Raw genomic sequence first — 8,595 nt, forward strand, 5'->3', positions numbered from 1 at the left:
AACATTGTCCCCAAAGGGAAAAAGGGGCCTCTGCGTTTTTGGGTTTTTGGGAAAATTTTTGAGCATAAGGGGAATAAATTTGTTATGTTAAAGGGGTTTTAATGTTGGGATTTGGAGGACCGGTTGGGATGCTGCTCTCCCTTTGAGAAATTTTTGTAAAAATCAATATAAATTTCACACACAACCACACCCCCACACACACACACACACACACACACACACACACACACACACACACACACACACACACACACACATACACACATATATTCACTACCCCCACTCCTTCACCACCCACTACCAACTACCCTCCACCCACCACCCTCCACCCACTACCCACCACCCACTACCCTCCACCCTCCACCCTCCACCCTCCACTCTCCACTCTCCACCCACTACCCTCCACTCTCCACCCTCCACCCACTACCCTCCACCCACCACCCACTACCCACTACCCTCCACCCACCACCCACCACCCACTAACCTCCACCCACTACCCTCCACCCACCACCACCAACCACCACCACTACCCTCCACCCTCCACCCTCCACCCATACCAGATCCGCACCATCGGTTACGCTGAGCGATCGGAATAAGCCGTCTTAGGAGTGCGGTTGGCGAGGGAGGCGAGGACAGGGAGCATGTTGGCTGTCGCGGCCCTTTGACGGATGGGAAGGAGGTGGGAGGGAAGGGGGGGGAAAAGGGGAAAGGGGGGTGGGTGGGGGGGGGGGGAGTGGGGGTGGGGGGAGGGGGAAGGAGTGGGGGTGGGGGGGGGAAGGGAAGGAGGGGGTGGGGGGGGGGGTGGGGGGAAAGGGGGGAAAAAGAAGGGGAAGGGAAAAGGAGTGGGGGAAGGGGGGGGAGGGAGTGGGGAAGGGGTGGGGGGGGGGAGGGGGGGGGGGAAGGGGGATTGGGGAGGGGAAGGAGTTTGGGATGGGGTGTGGGATGGAGATGGGGGAGGGGAAGGGGAAGAAGAAGGGGAAGGGAAGGAGTGTGGGGTAGAGGAGGGGAAGGAGTGTAGGATGGGGAAGGGAAAGAAGTGTGGCATAGGGGTGGGGGATGGGGGTGGGGAGGGGAAGGGGAAGGAGTGGGGGATAAGGGTGGGGGGGGAAAGGGAGAGGATAGGGATGGGGGCGGGAGGGGTAGTTAGAAGAGGAAGTGTGGGGATTAAAAGAGGGGAAAGGTTGGAGGGGGAAGAGAAGGTGGGGACGAGGGATGTGGGGAGAAGGAGGAGGAGGAGTAGGAGTAGGAGTAGGAGTAGTGAAAGCAAGAGCAGGAGTAGGAGTAAGAGTAAGAGGAAGAGAACGAGGGAGAGGAGGGGTAGGAAAGGGTTCGAGGTAGAGAAGATGGAGACGGGGAATATTAGAATAATAATAATAATAATAATAAGAAAAAAAATAAAAAAATAATAAGAAAAAGAAAGAGAAGAAGAGAGGTGAGGAAGAGACAGAGCCGGGGGATAGGAAGAGGGAAGAGGGTGGAGGGAGGAAGGAGTAGGGAAGAGGAGGAGGCTGAGAAAGGTCAGACAAAACCCCCATTTCCCGCCACGGGTACCGTTTGGCCGTCGACAAAGGCTTGTGTCTGAGCCTAAGGAACAACATAGGCCTATGGGCGGTAGAGGGGGTAGGGGGGGGTGAGAGCGTGAGGGAGAGAGTCCCTTGCCTGAGTATTAAGGACACGCATGTGAGTTTTAAACTTATGTACAACTCTGGTTTGATATTATTGTTTGTTATTATTGGGGTTGTTATTGCTATTGGTATTATTATCATTTAAAAAAAAAATTCTACTGTTAATGTTATTCTGTTTTAGTAATTTTTCATATTATCATTATAGTTTAATTATTAATATTATTTCATTATTGTCTGTGTGAGATTCAGACTTATTTGCCTGACTTCATGCATTGTGGGTTTGTTTGAATGTGTTTTATTATCATCATTATCATCATCATCATTATTGTTATAACTACTATTAATGCGGTTATTATTGTTATTGTTATTACAGTTATTGACATTTTTATTTTGCTCTTGTCATTTTGTTATCATTATCATTAATGTCATTATTATTATTGATGTTGTTTAATTGTTACTAAGCCTTTACTTCCAATGATTCTAACAAAGTAAAAGTAGGAAAAAATTTTTCCCAAATATTTTGCGGGGTGCGGCCCATTCTAATGTGTTCAAAATGTCTTTAACCGACAACTTTTACGAACACGCCCAGTTGATTTTTTTGCAGTGAAATTTGTTTTCCCAAATTACACCGTCCCATGAGTCATCGTGATTGCAGGGAAATGTCAATTTTCATGTTTTAAGTTTATTTAAAAATTCATAGCTATTTTTTGAAATGTGTTTTTTGTTATTATGGGTTTTGAGGTTTTTGATTATTGGGAAAACCGTATAAAGTCGGGTGTCTGCAAACAAGAAGAGAGAGAGAGGGTGTGTGTGTGTGTGTGTGTGTGCGTGGGTGTGGGGTTTTGTGGGCGGGTGGCGTGGTGTTGTGTGTGTGTGAGGAAGAGAGCGTTTTTTGGAATATTTTTAGGTATCTGTATCCATATATTTATATTTTAATATATATTATATTTAAAATTATATAATTGATGTAATAAAAATTTATATATATATTTTTTTTAAAAAACATAATATTAATATATAAATATTAATATATATATTTATTATTATATTATATAAAATTTTATTAAAATGATAAAGGGAGAGAGTAGAGGGGAAAAGAAGGGAAAAGAGAAAGAGGAGAGAGACAGAGAGACTGGACTGGACTGAGATGGGGACTGCGCTGCGAAAGGGAAAACATAACGGATAAAGAGAGGGGTCCCAAAAGTTTCATTAAAACCCAACAACGCGTGATACTCTCGATTGGTCGGTAGAACGCAACGGAAAACTTTCATTTTTAAAGTCACACACCGCATATGAAAAGTGAGGTGACCCTCCCACGCTGGATGGTTCACCTAGCCTTTTTAGCAAATTGGGTTTTGTTTTCTTCTCTGGGAAGGGGGGGTGTATGAGGGATTTTTTGGGGTTGGTTTGTTAGTTTTTCTTTCTATTTCTCTTTTTTTCTTTTCGTTTTTCCCTCTCTCGCTTTCTTACGTTTTCTCTCTCTCTTTTTTCCCCTTTCTCCCTCTCTCTCCCCTACCTCTCCCCTCCCTCCCCTTTTTTCCCTCCTTTCCCTTCTCCCTTCCTCCTTCCTTTTCCTACTTTCCTCCCCCACTCCTCTCCCTCTACCCTCCTCTCTCCCTCCCTTCTTTTCCCCTCCCCCCCTCCCTCCCCCCCCCCCCCAATCCCCCCCTCCCTCCCCCCCTTCCTTCCTTCCCCTTTCCCTCCTCCCTTCTTTCTCCCTCATTCCATACCCCAACTTCAAACTTGGGAAAAGGGGTTTAATAGCTTTGGCAAGGAATGATGATCGGTTACTTGCCCCTTCTTTTTTTTTTCCACGTAATTTTTATTTTTATTACTTTTTTTGCCCTTTGATTCCTTTTCAATTTTTACTTGGACTTGGCTCGTAAATGAAAAAAAAAAAAAAGGGAAAAATATTTTTAAAAAATGTCAGTGGAAAGTGAAACAAAATTTTGGGGGGAATTTTTATGTCGTTTTTTTTTTTGCCATCTTTCTCACAGTCGAAATTTTAGGAGCGAGTTTATTTTAAAGGAAAAATAATGATAGCGATGACAATTTTCCCCCTAGTTTTTGTGGGGGGATGGGAAAACACTGTGGTGGGTTTGGGGGGGGGGGGAGGGGGGGGGAGACAGGGGGGAGAGAGGATGGAGAAGGAAAAAGAAGGAAAGGGAAGGGGAAAGGGGGCACGAGGGGGGAGAAAAGGGGGAGGAGAGGAAGGGAGAGTGAGAGTGAAGGGAGAGTGAGGGGGTTTTTAGAGGGATTTGAAGGGAAGGGGAGGTGAGGGGAAATGAGGGGTGAGAGTGGGGGGAGAGAGAAGGGGGAGGAGAAGAGGGGAGAGAGGGGAGGAGAGAGAAAGAATAGGTGAGAGAGAAATAGGTAAGAGAAAGGGGCAAGAGAAAAAATCGGCGAGAAAGAGAAAGGAGCGAACGATATTAAGTTGTTTTATAGCTAGAGGCATTATAGATCTTATGAAAGACAAGGAATGGGCAGACATTTTCCCCCCTTCATTTGATACCCTCGGGGGTCCCGTCATGGCTTTCCGACCGGGTTTTTTATTATCTCTCTCGCTCTCTTCTATCTCTCTCTCCTCTCTCTCTCCCTCCTCCCTTCTCTCTCTCCTCCCTCCTCCCCCTCTTTCTCTCTCTTATTTATTTTTTATATATATATTTTTTTATATATATAAATTTTATATATATGTTTATAAAATATTATATATATATAATATATTTATATATATATAAAAAAAATTATTTTATATATAATTTTTATATATTTATATATATTTTAAATATGTATGTAATTATATATATTAAAATAATCTTTCTATCTCTCTCTTTTAATCTTTTCTCTTTTGTTTCTCTATTGATCAAAGTTCACATATTTGCTTCTTTATATAATAAAAACTTAATTATTTAATTTGATTTAATTATTTCATTTGTCGCGTGGTGGTTGGTGGGAGTAGGAAAGGGGAGAGGGGAAGGAGGTAAAAGGGAGGGGGAGGGGGATAAGAGTGGGAGAGGGGAAAGAAGGGGAAAGCGATTGGGTGAATGTAAGGGTATGGAAGGGAATGGGTATTGGGTTTAAGGGAGGGAGGGAGGGGGGGGAAGGGAGAGGGTGAAAGTAGAAGGGGAAGGGTTGGGGAAAAATAAGGAATAATGTGAGGGAAGGGAAGAGGGGAAAAAGTTGGGGGCGGTTGGGTAGTCGAAGGGAAAAAAACGAGATGGGGGTGCGATGTTACAGGTGGGGGACGAGGGCTCTGGTGGGGGTTGGGGGGTAGGGGGTAGGGGGGGGTGGCTTTTGAAGGTGCTATCCGCCGCAATCACTCTGTTTTCCCAGCGGTGCCCCCGGGGACAAAGGGCGCGGACATTTCGTTTTTTTTCCCAGCCGCGAAGGAGAGCGGTGACTGAAGTTTTTGGTGACTTATCTTTTTTTGGCTTCAAGGTAAACGTGACATGACGTCATGACCGTGGGGAGAAAAAGAGCAGGGTGGGCAGGAACAGAGGGGGCGGGGTTGTCGGGTGGGAATTAATTTTTCATGAAGGAAAGAAAAATATGATTGTCAGGATTTGATGATCGATGAGGGATAGTATTTTAAATATTCTCTTATTTTATTTTTTTTATTTTTTTAAATCTTATCTAAATATTCTTTTTTTTTAATCTTATCTAAATATTTTTTTTTTAATCTTATCTAAATATTCTCTTATTTTATATTTTTTTATTTTATTTTATCCAGTCTTATCTGAACCTCAATGAAGGGACGGGGGGGGGGGGGGGGGGGGGCAAAATAATAAGAAAATAATTCCCGGTTTGAAAAATTTAGGTGTTTTTTTTTTTAAGTTAACTTTTCTTTCGAAATTCAAAAATGCGTGGGGAGGGGGAAGGTTTGGAGGAGAAGGGGGGAGAAAAAAAGGGGGGGGGGGGGGGGGAGAAAAAGCTAAACAGGAACAAAAAAAAAAAACTTTTTTTAAATTATTTTAGAACTTTTAAATTTTTTAAAATTCATTTTTAGGAAACAAGGCTTTATTTTTATATTTTATTCTTTCTATCCCCTCTAGCCTTCATTTTTAAGGTAATTTTCGCCCTTTTTCCTTCCTCCCCCTTATGGTTTTTTCGTTTTAGCTTCATATTTCCCCCTTCCCCCCTTTTCTCTTTTTCTTTAAATTCTTTTAAAAACATTTTAGGGGGGAAAGAGGGGGGGGACAGAATGAATATAATGGGGGGGGGGGGGCGCCCTACTAAGATTTTGATTTTTTCCCCTTTTCTTTCCTTTCTCTCTCTCCCTCGCTTTTTATTGTTATCTATTTTTCCCCCCTTCCCCTCTCACCCTCTCCCCCTTCCCCCCCCCTCGCTCCCTTCTCTCCCTCCCCCCCCCTCCTTCCTCCTTCTCCCCCCTCCCCTTTTCCCCTCCCCCCTTCTCCCCCCCCCTTCTCTCCTTCGAAAAGCTAACCACCTGGCTATGCCGCCCATTCGGATATACCTTTGCTCTCCATTCAGAAGGTTTGAAAAAAAGCAATGGTTTTCAGGGGGTCATTGGTTTCCAGTGAGAGGTCGAGGTCAAAACCGTTAGTTCAGTTCCATAAAATAGGTGGCTGTGGTGGTCATTGTGTGGGCTGGGAGGTGGTGTTGGGGGGGAGGTGGGATAATAAAAGATGGGCCGGGGGGGGGGAGTTTTTGGGTGGGGGTGGGGGGGGGGGGGGGTGAGGGGGGGCGAGGAGTAAAAGGGGTGGAAATCGGGGGTTTGAATGGTAGTGTTGTCGCGGTGTCGGTGTTTAAAAAAAAAGAGATAAAAATGACGGTGGTTTATTTATAAATGCACTAATGATTTTAGTTTATGTAATGTAACATTTTTATGTTAGGTTCAGTTTGGTGTCAGGGGATAGGTTTTGGGAAAAAGGTCTTCGATTATAGAAAAGAAATTGGGGCTAAACTTCCCTATTTAACGTAAAGCAAAAAAAAGACCTTACCGCCGACGTATGCTGGGGCGGTGGGCTGGGCGGGGGGCGGAGGCGGCCCCCCCCCTTTAGGAAAAAAGCCCCCCCCCAGGGGGGGGCCCACCCCCGTTATACACCACCCCAGTTCGTATTTCCCCGCCTCAAGAACCCCCCACCCCGCCCCCCCTTTTTCCTTCCTCCCTCCCTCCTCCCCCCCCGCCCCTCCCCTTTCACCCTCCCCCCCCACCACACGTTCAAAGAGGCCTTTTTGGGCCTCTTTTTTCTTTCTTTTTTTTTTCTTTTTCTTGTTTTGGTTTCTAGCGATTAAGACTATTGCTTTTTCACTTACTCAGCATGACCGGAAACGTGGGGTTTAGTTTCGTTATGGCTCCTGCTTTTCTTCTTATTGTTAAAAATTTTAAAGAGCGTTTCCCGGCGGTGGGCCTTTTTTTTTCTCTCTCTCGCCCCGTCACTCTCACTCGTCAGCACCGAAGTAGATCTCATCCCCGTGCATGTATTGAACTCGTTTGAAAGGGGTTTTAAAGCATTCGCGGTGTTCTTAGACTCTGCCGGGGACTCGTTTTCACGGGTTATGCAAGCAATTTTGCCCAAGTCATATTGAAAAGATTTTTTTATATTCCGGCAAAAGAAAAAAATGGTCTCGATCCGATTTTTTTTTTTTTTTTCATTTCGAAAGAATAAAAATTTTCGGGCCCATTTTAGCCCGCCTCTTATGGGAATTTTGGGCCCAAGACAAAAGAACTGAAGTGTGTGCTGAGCGCAAGGAACGCCCGCCGTTAATGCGGCCCCGCTGTGGGGGGGGAGAGATAGTCATCACACGCCAGAGATATCAGAACTTTAAATTTTGAAAGGTCTAGGTTTTGTGTTTTTTAATCTTTACTGCCTGTCTCCTGACATGGGGTTGGGTTTAGCAAGTGTGTGGAAAGTGTCAGTGAGGCTGATATTCCAAACGGTAGTAAGTACAACGTAAGTACGTTATACAGTCGTATGTTGATTAGGAGGGGTTGTTAATATTTTTTTAAAGTATTCGAAATATGTTCCTGCGCTTTAATTGGAAACAGACAATGGCCAGAAATTTTGTTGGAACATATTTTTTACTTTCTTCTAGCACGTCAAAATATTTTGGGAATCAAGCGATGCTATTGTCTATTCGCGAACTCAGAGTTTTTCCCCAACAAAAGCGAGTGTAGCAGCGGCGTTGATCTAGCAATATGCACCGCGCTATCCCAACTGAAGAAACCTTTTCCATTGTGACGACTGAACCAATAAATTAATCAAGTAATCGAAGGCGCGGGGCTTTACTAGAGCGAGAGAGAGATGGAGAGAGGAGAAGGAGAGAGAGGGAGAAAGAAAAGAGGGGAAAAAAGGAGAGAGGAGAGAGAGACCGAGACAGACAGAGAGGAGAGAGAGAACCGAGACAGGGCAAAGAGAGAGAGAGAGAGAGGGGGTGGGGGAGAGAGAGAGAGAGAGAGAGAGAGAGAGAAGAAGAAGAGAGAGGAGAGAGAGAGGAGGAGAGAGAGAGGAGAGGGAGGAGTATGTGTTAGTCCGGGCGAATGGTCATTTAAAAAGCAATGTTACGTTTGCGTGACGACTTCAAGCTTAACCGGGTTTCATTGTTTGGTTTTTCTGTAGAATAGACAGGGGAAAGCGGGGCAAGAAAGAGCGTTTCGGTTGTACGGTTTTTGGACAGTCTGGTAGGGTTGTGACGGAAAAATTTTCCTTCTGGGATTTTTGACTTTTGCTTTTAATGGGGTATTGTTTTGATCCCCAAAAAAGGGGTTGTTTCGTGAGAGGGGTTTTGGATCAGATGTTACGGGTTTAATCCGATTCCGGGTTTTTTTGATTTTTGATTTGTTGTTGAAAAGGTACTGTTTTGACTGAGTGGCAAAAGATAAGGGGAAACAGTCCGTTTTTGAGGGGTTTGGGATCAGTTGTTCCCGGGTTTAATCTATTTTTTTTCGTTGTTGTACTTGAATAGGGTACTTTTTTGATTCTGCAAAAAAAAGAAAAACACACACACA

Source organism: Penaeus japonicus, unplaced genomic scaffold (genome assembly GCF_977035675.1).
Source record: "Penaeus japonicus unplaced genomic scaffold, GWHDUDI00000001_assembly GWHDUDI00000030, whole genome shotgun sequence".
NCBI classification, from domain to species: Eukaryota; Metazoa; Arthropoda; class Malacostraca; order Decapoda; family Penaeidae; genus Penaeus; species Penaeus japonicus.